The sequence below is a fragment of the Lagopus muta genome, chromosome 10, assembly GCF_023343835.1.
Source record: "Lagopus muta isolate bLagMut1 chromosome 10, bLagMut1 primary, whole genome shotgun sequence".
Lineage (NCBI taxonomy): Eukaryota > Metazoa > Chordata > Aves > Galliformes > Phasianidae > Lagopus > Lagopus muta.
In genome coordinates, this window is record NC_064442.1 from 818,682 (window position 1) to 837,857 (window position 19,176).

Here is a 19,176-nt window from a genome sequence, read left to right on the forward strand (position 1 = left end):
GAGCACCACCGTAGGCAAAAGCACCACAGTGCCAAATGGGATCTAAGAGCTCCCCCAGAAGCAATGGGGGTTGGGTGGCACCTTTGGCAGCAGCTGCATTTGCTGCTGGGGTTGAGGGCAGTTGGCAGCCCAGGGCATCTGCACAACGCAGCCTTGGAGAGTGGCACAGTGAATGTCGATGTGTCAATGGCAGCCACAGCATTTCACTGCCATCCAGACAGCACTGAGCGGCCAACCTGGCTCCATAGGATGCTGTGGAATACTTTTGGCAAGAATCACACGGATTTACTTGGAATTGAATGTCCCTAAAATGAAACCCTCAATCTGGAGACCCACAGGCTTTGTGCCCGGTCATCCAAGCCCACCTCACAACAGCTCTCTGCACCTGGTTTTCATCTGTGCAATGGGTCCGCCCAGCCCTCTGGTTTGGAATACCACAAAACCCGGGGAATGTTTGACATTTAGATCCATTTCTTTGTGGCTTGGATCCCTCTGAGATGAATGGAGCTTTCTATCAATCTGGATTTGCTTTTCTCCCAACATTCCCCTGCTGAACCCGTCAGGCTCGTGTGAATCCCGCCTGGCTTCACGCTCTGTTACAGAGCTGCAATGCTCTTTCAAAGGCTCACAGCTTTTTGCCCCAAACTGCTCTGAAGCTCGTGCAAACCGGGTGGAGTCAGCATGGCCTCGGCTCCGGGAGGAGCGTTTGTTGCTTTGCTGGGTTCTGTGCAGCTGAAGTGCCCTGTGCTGCAGGTTGTGCTTCCACCTTGCACTTGCTGGTGATGAGATGGAAGTCACCAGATGGACAGGCAGACAGACAGCTCTCAGACATGCACTGTAGCCTGGCTTTCCCACCATCCAGCTCTCCTTGCTTGCACGAGGTTTTAGCATTTCTCTTTTATCTCAGCCTTGCGAGCTTCAAAGCTGACGTGAAGCCCAGCTGTACCTCGCTGCAGATGGGAGCGGAGCAGCCCGTGCCTCCCGCGTTCATCCTGCAGAACTGGAATTGATTTATTTTGGTTGCAGCAGTAACGACTGCAGTTCCTGGCTGGATGCAAACCAGGCTCTTCAGAGCCCTTTTAGCCTACCAGCTCTTAGGAAACCCTTTCCGATGCCACCGTCTTTTGCTTTTGACTGCAAAAACTTATGCAAATAAAAGCCGCTCTCCCCGTTTGTCTGAATGCCTTTTTCTTTTTGATGGGAAGCATGGGGAAGTCTGCAAGCACTGTCCCATCAGAAAGCATCAGAAGTTATCTCTGGTGAGTGCTGGCACAGCTCAGACAGCCACTGGCCTAGCACAGTGTGAGGGCATCCATAGGGAATGCTGCTGCAGTGCAAGGAGCCACGGTGACATGGCATGGTGACCTGGAATGGTGGCATGGCATGGTGACACAGCATGGTGCCATGGCATGGTGACACAGAAGGCAACATGGCACGTTTCCTTGACATGGCTACAATGGCACAGTGACACAGCATCTGGAAGGTGACACGGTACGGGGCCATGGCTTGGTGCTGTGGCAGATCAGCAATCGAAACCCACGTCTTCTCGCAGACACCACTCTGCTTTTGGCTCACGAGCCGATCTGTCAATTAGCAGCCTGTGTATCGACTCCAGCCGCCATGCCCAGAATAGCAGCAGCAAAGTGTGGAAGCATCTATTAAATTTATTTTAAACCACGAGAGCTGAGACGCACGTCTGCTCGCACGGCGGCAGCACGGCAGGACGCAGTGCTGCACCTCTCTGCACAGCCTGAGCACCAGAGCCCAGCAGCACCAGGCAGACCTGAGGGCTGGGAGGTGCAATGCACGACCCAGCTTTTCCTCACTGGCAGGAGGACGTGGGGATGCAGGGCTTTGCTGATGCGCCGGTTTGTTCTCTGCATAATTCCAATTATGTTCGACAATTAATTGCCCGACTGTGGGATCTTAAACAATGTGCTGCATCGATTGGAAGTGTGATAATCTGCTTCTAAATGTGATCTTGCAGCAGATAGGGCTGCCCGGGAGGAACGGCACGTGATGCCATGTAGAAGGGTTGTTACGTCAAGCTCTGCCAGCCTGGCTCTGGGTTGAGCTTCACGCATGCAGGGCCCTGCTGGGTGTCTGGAGGGCTTTTACAGCAAGGGATATTTTATGGTTGTTTTTTTTTATGCAAGTTGTTCTTACAGAAAGCTGATTTGTTCTGGCTTGTTTCATTTTCATGGAAAAGAGTTGTGCCCATGCTGGTTCAGCCATCCCGGAATCCTAGAGTTACCAAGATTGGGAAAGACCTCCAAGATCATCCAGTCCAACCTCCATCTACCACCAAGGTTTCCCAATTCCGAGCTCCTGCTTCAATATTGCCTTGTGAGAAAACAGAAGGGTGATGTTAAAAGGATTTGAACAGTTCCTGGAGGTGTCCCAGCAAAGGCTGAATACATTTTCAGTAATTTTTTTTTTTTTTTTTAATTTAAAAATGCATTAGGGTTTGGGGGAACGTGGCAAAGGCAAAAGTGGTGGGATGGAGATGGGGATGGGGAGGGGATGAGGAGAGGGACGGGGATGGGGATGGGGAGAGGGATGGGAAAGGGGAGAAGGATGGGGATGGGGATGGGGAGAGGGATGGGGATGGGAATGAGAATGGGGATGGGAATGGGAATGGGGATGGGGATGGGGATGGGGATGGGGATGGGGATGGGGATGGGGATGGGGATGGGGATGGAAATGGGGATGGGAAGAGGGATGGGGATGGGAATGGGGATGGGGATGGGGATGGGGATGGGAAAGGGGATGGAGAGAGGGATGGGGATGAGAATGGGGATGGGGATGGGGATGGAAATGGGGATGGAGAGAGGGATGGGGATGGGGATGGGGATGGGGATGGGGATGGGGATGGGAATGGGGACAGGCATGGAGCCCTGTGCAGCCAGAGGCTCCCAAACCCCCACCGTGGGCAAAGCGGGTTCGCTTCCCCATGCAGGGTTTCAGAAAGCCCTTCCCTAATTTATTGGTTTTTCTTTCTCACAGGTGGAGAAACGGAGAGCAGTGCAGCACAGCCTGCTCGCAGACGTGGCTTGCAGGGAAACTTGTGAGAGGACATTGATTTATGATCAAAAGGGAAAAAGCAAAGCAGAATAAAAAGAATACTTAAGACTTAAAAACAGGGAAATCTCGTTTCTTCCTGTGTAGGTGTTACCTGGGAATCTTTCATGTTAAACTTAAATGGAATTAAGAATGAGGGGAAAATCACCCTGGGACTGGCGCGGTCCTTGTAGCCCTCTATTAAAATTAATGCGGGCATTGATCTGTACCATTTATTAATAGCCCTGTGCCGGGGGGGCTCCTGGTAAACAGCTCGGCGTCCCCAGCCCTCATTGTCACCGCAGCTCCCGGTGATCCCATAATTGGTCCGAGCCGCTCCCATTCAAACCCCGCAGAACCAATTAGCGGCAGCCGGCGCTGACCTGCGGTTTCTATGGCGTGGGGGAAACGAAGGGCTTAAAATGAAAAACCGAGAGCAAAGACCTAAATCTTTTTGGCTGCCTGATTAATAATCCTGTCAGGCCTATCACAGGCACTAAACAGTAATGCTGGTTGCAGCTGAATTTTTTATACTTTCTATTAATCTTTAATGATAGCTTGGTCACCTAGTCTCTTTTATCTTGTCAGATAAATGTATGGTTAACAGGATAATGAGATTTCTAAGGCTCTGTTCTAGCTTACAGCCATGCAGTGCATGGGGTGACCCCTGCCCCTGCCAGGGAGCGGAGCGGAGGTGATGGTAATTGCGGGATGTGCTGGGAATGTATTGGGAGCTGATGGATGGTTTAAACTTTGATTTGGGGTCAGGAGGTCCCCCGGCTCCGCGAGGCAACTGTGGTTTTATTACTTGCAGGATCTGATGGGGATGTAATTAGATTTAGCTATTGCTTTATTAATAAGTAATTGTTCCTACTATCGCTTCAGGTTAGCAAATACATTCTGCTGATAATTTAGGGCATTGATATGGCTTTATTTATTAATAAGGGGGAATGTATATTTTTGCCTATGGCAAAGAAGAGTGCGTGGCTCTCTCTGGCCACTTCTCCTGGAGGGAAGGATTTGTTCCTCAGCCATTCCATAATTAACCTCATCACAGGAGCTCTGCGTGCTGCTGGAGCTGCTGGGATGCTCTTGTGATCCTGCGGCTGTGGGAGGGCACAGCTCAGTGGGTGAGGACACTGCAGGAGCTCAGCGGATGGGGACACTGCAGGTTGGGGTCATGGGGATGCGCTGGGTTGGGGATACAGGGATGCTGTGGGTTGGGATGTGGGGATACGAGGTTAGGGGCACGTGGATGCTGAAGGTTGGGGATGCGGGGATGCTGCGGGCTGGGGACGTAGGGATGTTGTGGGTTGGAGACGTGGGGATGCTGCAGGTCATGAGCATGGGGTTACAGTGGTAAAATTCACGCATGGGAAGGGCGCAGGGCTGGGGAGAGGGCATCAGAGTACTGTGCCCATCCCTCACCCATGCAGGCAGAAGGAGCTCCTGCACCCAGACGTGTGCTGGGAGTGCAGCTTCACACTGCAGGAAATACACGTGGCCCATCCCTGCAGGCTGCCTTCTCCATTTCCTTTTGCTTTTTTCGTTGCTTTCCAGAACCCAATGGATCTTTGGCAGCACCAGACACCCCGTGCTGCACCTGAGCACACACAGCCCGGGACAGCAGCAGCCATGTGCCACGCTGCAGTGCTGGAGCAGCTTTTTGTTGCTTTCCCACCCATAGGAAGCTCCTTGCATTAATTATGCTACCATGCAGAAAGCTCCGGCCTGTCATATACTTTTCCTTTCTTTCTTTTTATCTTTTCTTTCTCTCTCTCTCTCTCTCTCTTTTTTTTTTTTTTTCCTTAAGCTCTGTTTTTCATAAAGTGGTCCTAAAATGACACGGAAAGCAGCTGCTTAAGCAATTGTGCCAATTAATGGGTCTCTGAAATTAAAACGCCTACACAGTCTAGATGAGATTTCTCCAGGAGGGAATTCAGCAATTGTCTTCATGATAATCAGGCTTGACTTGTCTTAGCACACATTAATAAAAAAGCAAATGCATTCAAAGAGATGCCCTTTAGTGGAGAATATCCACAATATAGTAATGAGTCTCCAAAAAAAGGGGGAGGGGGGGGTAGAGTGAGAGATAGGAGCATGGCTGAGCTGCTCAGGCAGCTCCCTGTGAGAGGGAGACTTGGAATTCATGTCATGGACTCAGTGGATTCTCTGCTGCAGCTGCTGCTGCCAAATCCCTCCCTGAGGTGCCCAGCAACTGCTGGGGCCTATAGGGGTTGTAGGGACAGGGAGCGCACAGCTTGCTTTGCTGATGGAAGGAGCAGCCCCAGCACTGGGCAGAGAGCTGCTGCTGGCTGCACCGCTGCACGCATGCGAGGTGCTGTGACGTGATGCAGTGTGCTGCAATGCAATGCAATGCAACGCAGGGCCGTGTGCTGCAGTTTGCTGCAAGGCAAAGTGATGCTATGCTACGTGACGTGGTTTGAGGCAATGCAATGCAACGTGATGCAATGCATGGTACATTCCACTAGAGCACGCTGCCCCACTGACACCTCCATCTTCCCTCAGGCCCTTCCTTCCCTCCTTCCACCCCAAAGACAGCACTGAGAACCCAAACCTTCCAAAAGGGCACTCACACGCAGAGCCCTCCAGGCATGGAGCAACGCACCTCGGCTCTGCTTCTGTGCATCACTGATCTGGAGGGAAGCATGGCCTCCCTGTTCGTGCCATGTTTTAGGACAGCAGCCCTGGAGCTGATCCCACTGATCATGCTGGCCGTGCAGAGCCATGGGCAGTGGTGCTGGGATGGTGGCAGAAACTTTGCTGTGCAGCTTTTAGGAATGAGGATTTGCATTCATGTTGGACTGCCGTCCTGTTCTGTTGCATCGCAGGAGCACAGGTTGAACCTTTTGGCTTTGTCCAATGCTGCTGAGTCAGGTTTATCTGAGAGCATCATCTGAATGAAAAGGCAAAATCTGGGCAATGCCATCATCAGCACAGAGCAGCACCGCGTCCTCGGGGCGCTCTGGGTGGGGAGGACTGCAGATGGGATGTGCCAGGTACCAACGTGTGTGTGTGTGTGTGTGTGTGTGTGTGTGTGTGTGTGAAGGCAGTGTGTGCTGCAGCAGAACAGGAGCAATTATCTCTGCGTTAGGCACCTTGTTTCCTTCCCCTCTTAATTAACTGCTCTGCTGATGGAGTTTGCTTCTGGTCTTTGGCTGCTGCAGCCTTGTGACGGTCTGTCTGGAGCAGTCTTCCCCCCCCCATTCCCTCTTTGTTATTTTCATCTCAAAAATTTAAGAGGCTTTAAAAACAAAACTATTTAGAGCAAACATGATCTTTCCATATGCAAAATTGATGAAAGAAAAAGACTTGCAGCTCTAAAACCCATTGCTTCTGCTCAGACAGAAATGCAAATCCCTGCGCTCATGCGCTGTGCTGCGGTTGGGTGATGCCATTGAGTACCACCATTGGGTGCTGCATTTGATGCTGGCATTCCAGGATGGGGCATCCTGCAGATCTTTTTTGGTAAATCATGGGAAGCATTGGTAGCATTTGAGATTTTTCATCTCCATTTTTGGTTTGAGCAAATATTTTGACTGCGACGAACTGAGAGTACAACAAATGCTGTGGAGACAAAAGCAACGCGTTCCCGGTCGGTTTTAGACAATTTGTCCTAATATTGTTTTGAATCACGCATTTATTCCCCCATCAAGATTTGATTCCTTTGCTTGTTTCATTAATCTTTGTTTGCTTAATCATCTGCCAGATCAGTTTAATCACTGGTTTAAGTGGAAAGATTACAGGGAGACATTCCGCACTCAGCGGCAGCACCTCTCCATGGGCTGCAGCGTTCCATGGGACCACCATGCTTCACTCCAGGCCTTCACTCATTGGGAACAACGAGCAGGCAGCTCCGACCTGCTGGGATTTTCCTGGAGGATCGGTGAACCCTCAAGCTCTGCTCACACTGCAAAACCACAGAGCAGAACCCCCCGCCCTCGTTGGCTCTGTGGTGCAGTCACAGCGGTGCAGGTGGGAAGCAGGCGCCCCATCTCTGCAGGATGCTGTCCCTGAGCACTGAGTGACATCCAGCAGCACGGAGCTGCAGTTTGTGGCTGGGCACACACACGTGTGCAGCACAGGGACAGGGGGGAGGCAGCACCCACAGGCTGCAACCCCCGCCAGGGTCACCAACCCCACTGTCAGCACCCTCCATCATCGCAGGCGCGGGATTTTAGGCGTTAATACAGAAGATCACAGGCGGTCCGGTGGGACTCGGGTGGAACTCAGCATCCTAATGAGCCCAGAGGGGAATGTCAGCCCGCTCCCCACTGCCGGATGCCCCCTTTCCCTCTCCTGTTCCCCCCTGCACCCTGTGGGTGAGGCCGTCCCCGCTGCCCGCTGATGCAGCCGGGCTGTCCTGCAGCTCCTGCGCTCGTTGCTGAATAATTCATCTCTGCCTTAATGCCGTCAGATAGCATCTCTCTCTCTTTCTCTCTTTCTCTCCCCGTTTCGCTCTGCCCACTTGGGAAAACTTTATTATGCCTCGCGCTGACGACAGAGTATACAGATAAAAGATAATTGCTTGGCTTGACTCCCCCATTGATATGAAAATAAGATTTAAATTATTCACTTCAGTTTAAAGGTTAGTTGAAGGTTATTACGGGGGATAAAAAAAATCACTCTTCATAACGTTTCTGTTGGAGAAGAGACAGGTTTGAAAGGGCTAATTTGCACGGCAGGCCGAGGTGCCTTGTTGTGAATAAACCGGGAGACCCTCCAGAGGCTTCCATCACCGAGAAGTCAATTATTTATAAGCAAATTACGGGGAGCTGCTCCGAGATGTGCGACGTGCTCAGCCAGGAGCAGAGACAAGATGGAACCTCTACAACTCAATACAACTCCAGGCTCACGTTGGTGCCCAACAGGCGCGTTCTCCCTTAATCCTGGCTGGAATTTGATGATCCCGCTCCCCTGTAGCCCTGTTTGTTCCATTCTTCCCCATCGCTCTCCCCGCTCGCAGCCTCTGTCTGCAGCTCCCTTTTGTGTTGCCGCGTTGTAAATGGAATTAAAGGATTGTAAATTTTCCTGCCGAGCAGTGGGTCCTGCGAGCGGGACGTCTCTGTGCACAGCGATCGGCTTTGCCCGAGCTTTCACTTAATGCTCTTTTATGTACGGAACTATTTTAGTGTCTGGTGCTGGGAGAGCGGCAAATCTCCTGTACTGAGTTAATAATTAATGGTGCAGCGGGCTCGGGAAGCCGGGCTGTATTTCAGCAGCGGTCTCGCCCTGACCGCAGCGCTCTGTATTCGTCATCCACAGAGGCAGCTATGCAAATAAATAGCTGTGGAAAAGAGAAATCATTGCCCACTGTGCAGTGGGATCCCAAACCTCTGCATATGTAATACGTGCGCATCCATCACCCCGGCCGCGTGGCCATATATACATCATGCGTATGGGTAATAGAGAGATTATGCATTCAGGTTTCAGATGAGGGTGCATTAAAAAGACATCGCCATCATCCAGCTGGGTGCCACGTTAATATGTGTGCCACATCAACACGGGATCCCCGTCCCCGTCACTCCTGGTGCTGTGCTTTGCTCACGTGCACAGTGCCCGCACTGAGGATTGCTCTGCATGTGAGCAGGGATGGGTTCCATCCCTCAGTGACATAACTCATGCCACCACCCATTGCTGGAGTACAAAGACCCAAAGCGTTGCTGTTGTTGCTATGGGGGTACAGCACTCACGCTGAGCTCTGCAGCGTGGCTCAATTCGGCTCCTCTGTATCATGACTTCGACCAATGTAGGCCGAGTGCCCACCTTGGGCTGAAGTCACTCCATCCTTTGGAAACTCCCCAACTATTCCCATTTGCTTGAGTGTGTTTGGGGGGGGGAAACAATCCCCATTCCTGAAGCCCCTTTTCCCACTCTGGGGCTGAGGTGAGGGTCCCACCCCCATGCAGGTGATGCTCACTGTGCCCTGCAGTGGCTGTGGCTGCAGCAGAGCGGCTCAGCCGCCGTCCTCGTCTGCGGTGCGATCAGAAACCTTCCAGCTGTCAGCCGGCATTATTTATGCTTGTATATTTTGCTTGAAATGAGATGTAAGCAAAGCCCATGTGTGCCTCCCATCTCCTTTGTAGCAGAAGAAAGGAAAGAGCGAGGAATATGTTTGCAATCATGTCTGGCCCTTGATTTGCAGCTGTGCTTGGTGTTGATCCGGGGTCTGGATCGTACCTGCCTCTGTAGGGAAGCGGCAGCTGAGCTATTTCTGTATGCACAGAGGTGTCGTGTTCAAGTTAAACCCTTTTACCTTTTATTTAAAATTCACAGAGCCTTGACAGGTAATCTCAGGAGTTGCATCATTATGGCAGCCAACGCTAACCAGGGGCGAATGATGCTTTGCAAATGCCCTGGCTGAAGAACGGGCTTTATTCCGTGTCCTTTCCTTCCACAATCAGTGCCACAAGTGCAGGGCAAGGACCTTCCTCTGCCCTCCCACAGCTGCCTCCATCCCTGGGCCTTGGCTGCACGTCTCAGTGACCACACCTGGAACCCAGGACTTCCATGCAAAATCCTGCTGAGAGGAGTAAATAAGACACATCTGATACCTGAAATCATCATCATCATCATCATCATGATCACAGTCCCTGCTGCTGCCTTCCACAACCTCTGGACTGCCCTCCTGGTGCAGGACTGTTGGCTGTTGGCTGCAGTGTGCACTCCTGCACCTGTGTTGCACAGCGTGTGTGCAGGGAGAGCAGGGCTGATCTGGGGCTGCTGGTGGAGCCGGGAGGGCTGCTGATGGTGCTGCACTGCTGCAGACAGCAGGGCTGGGCTGGAGTGCTTTGATGTGCAGCAGCTGCACCGTCTGCTCCTGTTCTCCTTATCAGAAGTACCACAGGAGCATCTTTTACAGCACTTGGAGATGTCCACAACCTGAGAGCAGAAGGTGGTAGGGGATATATGGGGTGCTGGGCAGAGCCCCATGCCAGCACCGTGCTCCTCATCTGGGCTCCGCCAGCAGCGCTGTGTGAGCCATTGCTGGGGGAGTGCCCCGGAACCCCACTGCTGTGGGAGATGCTGGAGTGGGAAGGGAGGCTGCCTGGCTCTTTAGCACTCACTGTGAGGCTGGGCACGGTACACCCGTGTGCTTTAGCCTTGCCTTCGTGTTCAGAGGTATAAAAATTCCTCTTAAATCATTCAGTGGTTCTCTAATGTATTCACAATGTGGACTATAGAACAAGATCTGAAACACTCTTTTTCCCAGTAAGACTATTAAATGGTGACACTTTGACACCAGCAAGAAGTATATGAGATTAAAAAGTAAAAACTGCATAGAAAACTAAGTGCCTTCACATACTGCTGGAATAAAAATTGCTGTTCGGAGCATTAAAATAGAGCACTTGTCAGGAGCAACGGCTTCCAAAGATGTGCCTGCTGCTTTCGGTGGCATCAATGCACCCCATTTCCTCTGAGGTAAATTACAGAGCATTTAGAGAAGGGGGAGGGATGCTCAGAGGTGGGCAGTGGGGCACTGCTGGGTGTGAGATGAAGGCAGAGGAGGGCATGTTGGGCTGAGGGGCAGGGCGAGGGGATGGCAGGGTGGGCTCAGGGTGGCACAGTGGGCATAATGGACGGCAGGATGGCACAGGGGGACGGCAGGGGGGGCACATGGGGGTGGCAGGGTGGGCGTGGGGAGTCTGTGCTCTGTGGTGGCCATAGGGATGCATGTGCTCCCCTCCAGCCCTGCTTGCAGCAAAGAAGCCATTGCTGTGAGGGTCTCAGCACGGCTGGGGGGGCACAGGGGCTGCTGTGACATTGGAAATGCCCTGGAGGCAGCGGGTGGATGAAAGCAGGAGGTGAAGGAGCAGGCTTTTCTTGGCGCGATTAATCATTTATTAGCTAATCAAGAACACTCACAGGAGATGAGGAGAGAGCAGCTCGCCTCTAATAGGAATTAGTTAGGCGACTTTTTCCCCTACGCTCTGATTTCCCAGGGAAGTGGTGCTGCAGAAGCCTTTTATTAAAGCCCAGGCTGCTGGAATCACGTTGGGTGCAAATCTCCATTTCCTCAGCACAGCGTCAGGCTTCAACCTTTTGCAGCTTGAAAATGCGAGCGCCGCTCTCGCAAACTAAATAAAAATAAGACAAAATATATTACATTTTAAAATCTTGTGACATTTTGGAGACTGACTCATGTTTTCCGAATGTTTGGAAGCGGTACCGCTGCAATCAATTTTGCTGCTCCTTGGATGATTGCTTTCAGAGAGGTTTTAATTCTACTATAAATACTTCAGCTGTACACAGCGGCCTCGGTCAGATATGCAATAATACCCGGTTCTGCATTTCAGGTAAGGCTTTAAACTAAATTAAATCTCCTCAGTATAGCTAATCAGAGATTAGCTTTGACCACAGTTTGTTAGCCCAGGCCAATCCCATTCAAATCCTCTGGCAGCCCCAATATCAGCAGTTCTCTGTCCTGCGCTTATGATGTGAACTCCCTTCCCCAGGGCGAGCAGAGGAGCTTTCCTCCTTCTGCTTTTAGCTCTTTTCCTACGGGAGCAAAGCATTTGCCTGGTGCCACACGGCTCCCATCCCACCAGCTCCAGCCTTTCCCTATGCCTTTTCTCTCCAGCCTCGACAGCCAGTGATGATTCGTGGTGGGAGAGGGAAGAGGTGACGGAAACACAGCTTGGCTGTAATGGACCCACAATGACACCACGTCCAGGTGCTTTAGGTCAGCCTTCATCATTGCACTTTGCTCCTTTCTGTTTCACGAAGCGTATTTTAAAGCAATGGTGGCCCTGCTGCTGCTTGCAGCACCGGAGCTGGATGTGTGCACAGATGTACATGCAGCAGCTGGGCTCGTTCTGCTGAGCTGACACCAGATACCATGGGGACGCTTTGCCCCAAGCCCTGCCCTCCTGCACCCCACGCCGCCTCCCCGTACGACTCATGGCAGCCCCGTCTTCTGGGTAGAATGTTCTCCATTGTTGTTGTTCCTCTGTATTATTTATAGCCCAGTAAGTGTCTGAGATCACAAGCCCTGATATTGAGCTTACTTAGCTACCCAGCAGTACTCTGGTTTGAAACAATATAGTTTGACTGTTGCTATCGATTTTAGAGGGTTGTGTGATGGGTAAGAGTTCCTCGGAGCCAACCGGTATATTAAGCAATCATTTCTATAGCAGATGACATAACACCCCCGGCATCGGTTTGCCCTAATGGGCCTGGTATTACTCATGTGCTAATTGATTGGGCATGGAGAGAGGAAAAGCTAAATTCACTTGCGAGGTGATTTTTATGGCCAGGCTCATAACAGAGGTAATTTGCTGAAAACGCTCAGTCCCTCTCCGGTTCTGCAGCGCAATCTGTGCTCCCCGCACTCCACCTCTGTGCTGAGCTCCAATCAGCGAGCTGGGCTCCGCCTGGGGCATCCGAGGTAAAGCCCCCGAGGAACCGGCGTGGTGGAGCCTTTCTCTCTGCTTTGCATTGTGTTGGGGAATGCTGAGCAGCTCGGAGAGGCTCTGTGCATGGGAGCTGGAGCATGACGCTGGTTACAGCCTCGGCTTGGCGTCTCATCCCTTGGAACAGCAGCTCTGCCCCGTGTCTCTGCCCAGTGCTGAGCTGGGATGGGGACAAGCAGCCCCGCAGCACAGCCCCAGGCCTGTCCCCACCCCACCCTGCCCAGCTCATTGGCAGCACCGCTGTGCCAAAATGCTTCTGGGTATTCAGAGGAATTTCCTAACAGATGAGGGCTTCTGCCTTTGAAGTCTTCAGCTGCCTGTCTGCAAAATCAAGCCTGGAGGTTAGAGCAGCTCAGAATATCACTAGATCTTGGAAAAAATGCCGGAGACTGGTCCTTGTTATCTCACTGAAGACTGATGGATTCCTAAAGCCGACAAGGTGAGCTCTTGTATGCATATCAGCACGTAACATCGAGCTAACCTGATAGGCCTGGGTTTTTTTCTGGAGCTGGAAGAAAGCCAGACAGCCCTGAGAGCAGCACAGACACAACTCCCCCAGAGGCCCTTCTGGGCAGCTGCATCGCTCAGCCAGATCTCACGTGCCACAACACTTTGGGCAGTGCTTTGGTTGTGTCCAGGGAGGTGGTGGAGTCACCGAGCCTGCAGGTGTTCATGGAATGCTTGGATTTTGTGTTGAGGGACATGGCTTCGTGAGTACTATTGGTGATAGGTGGATGGTTGGACTGGATGATCTTGAAGGTCTTTGCCAACCCTGGTGATTCTGTGACTGAGGTGGGAGAAAAATGCTGAGGTGGCCGCATCCGTCAGCCCTTGTGTTTCTGACTCCTGCTGCCACGGGGCTCCATGCAAAGCAAAAATGCTGCTGTCATTGCCCTCCACCACCACGGGCACGGTGTGCATCACACTGACCCGTCACCTTTCTCTGGTTGCTCAGAGATGTGGTGGGTGCCCCATCCCTGCAGACACCCCAGGTCAGGCTGGATGGGCTCCCAGCACCTGGTGGAGCTGCGGGTGCCCCATTTCATCACAGGGGAGTGGGAGCGGGCGCCCTTTAAAGGTCCCTCCCACCTGCGATGCTCTGAAGGGGGATTTCCGGCACAGGATCACAGACTTCGTGCCGTCGACGGCACTCTACTTCCGTAGCGCCGCGGGGTCGGGCGGTGCAGCGGCTGCCGCGGCCACACGGTGGTAGGAGAAGCCCCGGCAGCGCTGCGGGGCCCGCTCTGCTCCATTCCCCCCCTGCCCGCAGCCCCGGCCACAGCTGTGACGAATGGAGAGCCCAAAACTCTTGTACGAAGGGCTGAGGAATCAGCACCAGTGCGGGGTGCCGAATTGCCACAGCTCAGGAGTTGTGTTCGCTGAACTCTGAGGGTTCTGGACTCGCTGTTCTGCAGGTGAGGAACTTCATGGTGTGTTTGGTGGGGGGTGTTCCCTTCTTGCACTGATTTATAATGCATGGCAGCTGAGGCTGTGCTGCAGCCTGTATGAGCAGCGTGCTCACAGCTGGGCTGTGTGGTGTCCCTGGCTCCTCCTGGAGCATGCCACCCAAGGGAGTTCCTCTCAAAAAGCTGATGAAAAAGGAAACCCTCGGTCTGGTAAGCCTATTTCTCTCCCGAGCAGTGGGGCATTGGTGAGTCACTGTGCTCTGCAGCCCATCCAATTCCTCCTGAGGCTCTGTGTGCCCTCCTGGGCAGAACCAAGCACCCACACCTGGCCTTTCCCTCTGTGTGGCTCTAAGCAGGGCTCACTGTTGTGCTGCTGCAATGCCTCCTCGGTGTTCCTGGTGCTGCAGAATGGCTGTATTGCAATCATTGCTGGCCTGGTACTGCTGGGAATGCTGGAAAGCCATCTCCTGCACCTTGTTTTGTGCTCTGGGCTGCTGTCTCCTTGCTGTTGTCTCACCCTGGTGTCCTCTGGCAGCAACGTGGAAGGGCTCTGGGAGATGGGGACGTTTCACTCAGCCACTGGTGTATGGACTCAGAGTGGTGGGGCTGGCTGAGCACATCCCTACCCATGGAGGATGCTTTGGTGAATGCTATAGGGAGGGACGCAGTGCTGGAATGGTGCAGGAAAGTGTGGCGTCCCAGTTCCCCTCCGGGGTCTGCACCTCCTGACCGACGATTGCCCCTCTGTTCCATTCAGTCTTTTCTTTTGTGGCGAATATTTTCTCATTTTCCTGCTGGAGGTGGTGCTCAATGCCCCTCCAAGCTCTGAGCACTGCTGGCAGAGGCTCCTGCTGTGAGAGCAGCACTTTGCTGCTGATGGCTTCAATTAATGGTTTTAAAAAACAATGCTGGGTTTATGAGCTCTTTTATTATTTAAATGTGTTATTTCAGTGAAGGTGGATTCAAAGAGCAGCTTTTGCTGCCGCAGGCTGTATCTCCCAAACGCAGAGGAGGTGATGCACAGGGATGCTGAGTGACTCCTGCTCACAGCCATTATCTGTGTTTGAACAGAGGGAAAGCTAACATGGGGCAGGAGAAGCGCCGTCCTGCAGTGCATCGCAGCTGGGTGCCGCATGTGCAGTGGAGCACGGTTTTGGTTGGAGCTGCTTGGAGCCAAGGGCAAGTTTCCCTTAGCAAGAAGGAGGCCTTAGCAAAGCTCTGCTGTGCCACGCTGGAGCAGCAGCCGGCCTGCTGCAGTGAGAGATGGGGCCACGGTGAGCTGGGTCGGATGGCCACAGGTGGGTGGCACACAGTGCAGTGCTGCTGGGACTGCTCCTGTGCTGGGAGATGCACACAGGAAGAGGGTTCCCTTTGGAACAACTCTTTGCAGAGCTGCTGTACACATACAGCGTTCCTGACCCAGATTTTTTGCTCTTTTTCACAGCTGAGCGCTCCATCTGCAAGAGATTGTTTCTTGACATGAAAAATTTACTTTTTAATGGGCCAAACTGCTGCACTCTCTAAGCTGGATCCAAAATAACCTCTTAGCACATCGCTCTGAAGGGATCTCCAGCTACCGACCATAAAACTGAAGCACTGCTCCTACTAAAAACCCATTTACAAGCCATTCCCTCCTTGTCCTTTTGCTTTCACACTGTGGTTCTAAAGCTCTGGAAATGGAAAGCACTCACTTCTGGAAATGGAAAACGATCTTTTGGAACTGAACAACTCACAGCTTTTGTTTCCTCCCAGGATCCAAGGAGGTTCTGGATGCTCCCCATCCCTGGAGGCATTCAAGGCCAGGCTGGATGTGGCTCTGGGCAGCCTGGTCTAGTGGTTGACGACCCTACACATAGCAGGGGGTTGAAATGAGATGATTGTTGTGGTCCTTTTCAACCCAGGCCATTCTATGGTTCTATGAAGTGGCACTGGAGCCGGAGGAGAGGGCAGAGAGCTCAGTGCTGCCTGGAGATGCCGGGAAGTGCCTCATCCCTCCCTTAATCTTCATTTTTTTTGTTTCAGTCTCTTAATTGTGAAATATTCAGCCTTTTGTGTGCATAATGATGGGGCAAAAGATAGTGATAAAATAGTTTAAATTAATAAGATTATTAAGTAACCTCTGCTGCTGGTAATTCCTCACTCGAGCGGGTGCACGGCGCGCTGTAATTAGTTTTCTGCTTCGCTGGAGCACGCTTCAAGGAGCGGGGAGGATTTGGGGGAGAGAATGCTGTAAAGCTGAGCTTGTGATGGAACAGATTTGTGACAGTTAGGGATAAGAGCGTGCCGTCCCTTGGGTGGGATGTGGGCACAAAGCTGTGCCCGCATCCAAGGACTGGTGGCGCAGACAGGGTTCCTGGTGTGGGGTTTGTGCTTCTGACCACAGCCAGCATCCAGGGTCTGCCTCTGTTTGGCAGGTCACTGCCCTGAGGTTCTGTTGGTGGATGAGTGAATGCTGCTGCAATAGGAGCAGAGGAGGTGATGCTCCGGGAGAGGGGTGCCCTCGTTTTGTTAGCCTGGCAAATAATGGGTAACGGGTCGATGCCTTCAGCCTGGGTTGGCAGTGGTAACGGACGGCCTCGCAGGTGAATCATCTCATCCGAGCCACAAAATGATGTCCTCCTTCTAGGAAATGGGGAGAATCAGGATGTATTCTTTGTCCTGAAATAGCAGCCGCTATTGTGCAGGCGGGGCTCTGCTTCACACCTCGCATCACTTCCAACGGTTTTCATTCCCACAGAGTTCTGGGTGCCCAGACCCTGGGCTAAGGGGGGCCCGGTGCCCCTGCCCGAGGCTGCGGGCCCTGCAGGCTGAGCTCTGCTCACTGTGCTGCTGCCTGCACATCACCCGGCTGCTCATTCTGCAGTGTCAGTCGTTTGGCGGCTCGTTCTGGTTAGCTAAAGGCAAACATCTGTGACTCTGATGCAGAAAGCCTCCCTCTTCCCTGTGTCAACAGTTTTATTTTTAAACCCGTACGCAAAGTGAGAGGTGCATCCCTTATCTCGTGTGCGGCGGCCGCATATGTAACACCATCATATAATTAACAGTCAAGATCATTTACATTGTCGCTTAGCTAATTTTCATAATGTTTTCTTTATTATCAGAGGAAGAAATTAACCCAAGAATTTATTTACATACTAGTCTCAAACAGTAACAGCTTGCTAATTGCCTGTTAGGTGATTAATAAGCTTACAGCAGATGCTAATGAATCGAGAGCTCACTGCTTCAAAGGTGCTCTTGCAGCATGCTTGTGTTTTGGCAGCTTAATTAGTGCAATAATTATGTACTTGTTGCTCCTTCTTTCAAGCAAATACTGTCAAATGCTTAAAAGATTAAAGAGAATTATATTGCTGAGAACTAGCTGTGCTTAAGTATTCTGCTTTTGCTAACTTCCCCGTTGTTTCAAAAATGGAAACAGATAAATGCAATTACGTGAGCTGAGGGTGGGAGGTGTGCGTGTGCAATGGGTTGCCTGAGGGGTGGAGGGAGCTGCCCCAGCCCAGCCTGGGACTGCTTTGGGGTTTTGATCCAGATTGGGGCTGAAGTGCTGAGAGCATCTCCTGTGCCAAACCTGTGAAGGCTGCGCGGCCTCTCCTGTCATCAGCTGTCCAAACCACTTCTGGCAGTGGAAAATGTGAGGTTTTCTGTGCGGCGGGGCTGAATCCTGTGTGATTTCATGCTGCCCGTTGCCCTGTGTCGTGCAGGTGCTGTGCAGGGTGCTGCCTCTGAAGGCCGTCTGGTCCCAACCCCTGTGATGAGCAGGGACACCCACAGCTCCATCAGGTACTCCATCCAGTCTGACCTTGGGTGTACCCATGGATGGGGCATCCACCACCCCACCACTCTCCAGCTGCAGGGAAGGCATCGTGAACCCAGCCTACAGGTGAAGAGGTAGTTAAGCCTCAAGAGGAGATGGAGTGATGTTCTCACTAATCCCTGTTCTCACCCCCAAGAACCCACAGCCAGCTGGGAAGACCCCCAGTGCACGGCTCTCCTCCCAGCCACCCCCTGATGGCTGATGTCCCCTCTCCCTCACATCTGGGTGGCAGCACCTCGAGCCCTGGAAGCAGATGCAAAGAAGCAAAACGGTATCCCCACCCCTTGGAGCAGCTTACAGCAGCTGCAGGAGCGCCACTTGGCTGCTGACATCCCTCCCCAGAGCAGCAGCAGGTCTCTCCAGCCATCCCCAGTTTCCTTGGTGACAGCCAGCATCTCTCCACACACAGCACGCAGTGGGTGCCAAACTGCCCTTTTGCCATCACCACCCAAAAGGCCCCACTGTGTGCTGTGCATCCCAACCCCACTGGTGTGGACCCATCGCCCGAGCAGCGATCAGGCCGTTTGCTGGGTTGCCTTTTGCAGTCGCTGTTGCCATCTTGTTTAATTCCAGCATTATCTGGTGGTCACAGTTTCTCTATATGAGAAAGCAGATTTGTTACTCTACCTGTAATTGCACTTTAATACGAGCTATCTCAAAAATGCATTTTTGGAGCCTCTCTTACAAACACACGAGCTGCTCCTGCCGTCCAAGCGCTGTGCTTGCTGGGGGTGCCTCTCGGTGGGGTTTGGCACCAGCTCTGTTAGTTTCAGTTACTGATGCTTTATCACAGCTGACACAGCACGCAGCTGAAGGGCACTGCTGCTCAGTGCTTGTGAGCTGCCTCCTCCCCAGGAACCCACTGTGAATGCAGTGTTTCACCGCTGTGTTGACCGAACCCCAGGATACCCACGGGTCTCCAAAGGGGCTCGCTTTGTTGTGGGAAATACAGCACTTATTTTGTTTACAAAGCACAAACAGGAAGAGCTCATCCAGAGGAACGGCAGCACCGCCACTGATATGCCAATGGCTGCTGGCAGATTTGCTTTCCAATCGCCCTGAATTCACAAATTAAATGCTGATAACACACTTTACTCTTGCCCTGTGCTAGTTCCCTGCTGCGGTGGTGGGGAAAGGAAGGTATTCAATCTCCATCTCAACTCATTAATTTTAAAAAGTTGGCCAGCGTTGGCAAAGTGTTAAGCGTATAAAAATTAATGTTGACAAATCTTTGAGGAGTAGAACGAAACAAAAGAAATCAATTAAGGGAACAGCCCGCAGTGGTATTTTAGAATCTAAATTGCGCTCAGCCTTGCGCTGGAAGTTACCAGCAAAGCCCCGTGCCAAGTGGAAATCTTAGGAAGGTCTCAAAATGGGAATTGGTATTTGTTTAAACTACGTGAAGTGGTGATGGGACTCCTCCAGGTCTGTGGGCCCCTCCAGCCTGGGGGTAAAGCTGGGG

The 19,176-nt window shown here is 52.2% G+C and overlaps 1 long non-coding RNA gene across 1 annotated transcript; it reads left to right on the forward strand.

The window, feature by feature from the left end:
* Positions 1-13,626: 13,626 nt before the first annotated feature.
* Positions 13,627-18,062, forward strand: LOC125698334 (uncharacterized). The gene is made up of 3 exons (XR_007379159.1): positions 13,627-13,909; positions 14,972-15,198; positions 15,345-18,062. It is a non-coding gene; the product is annotated as an uncharacterized LOC125698334 (long non-coding RNA).
* The last annotated feature ends 1,114 nt before the right edge of the window (positions 18,063-19,176 follow it).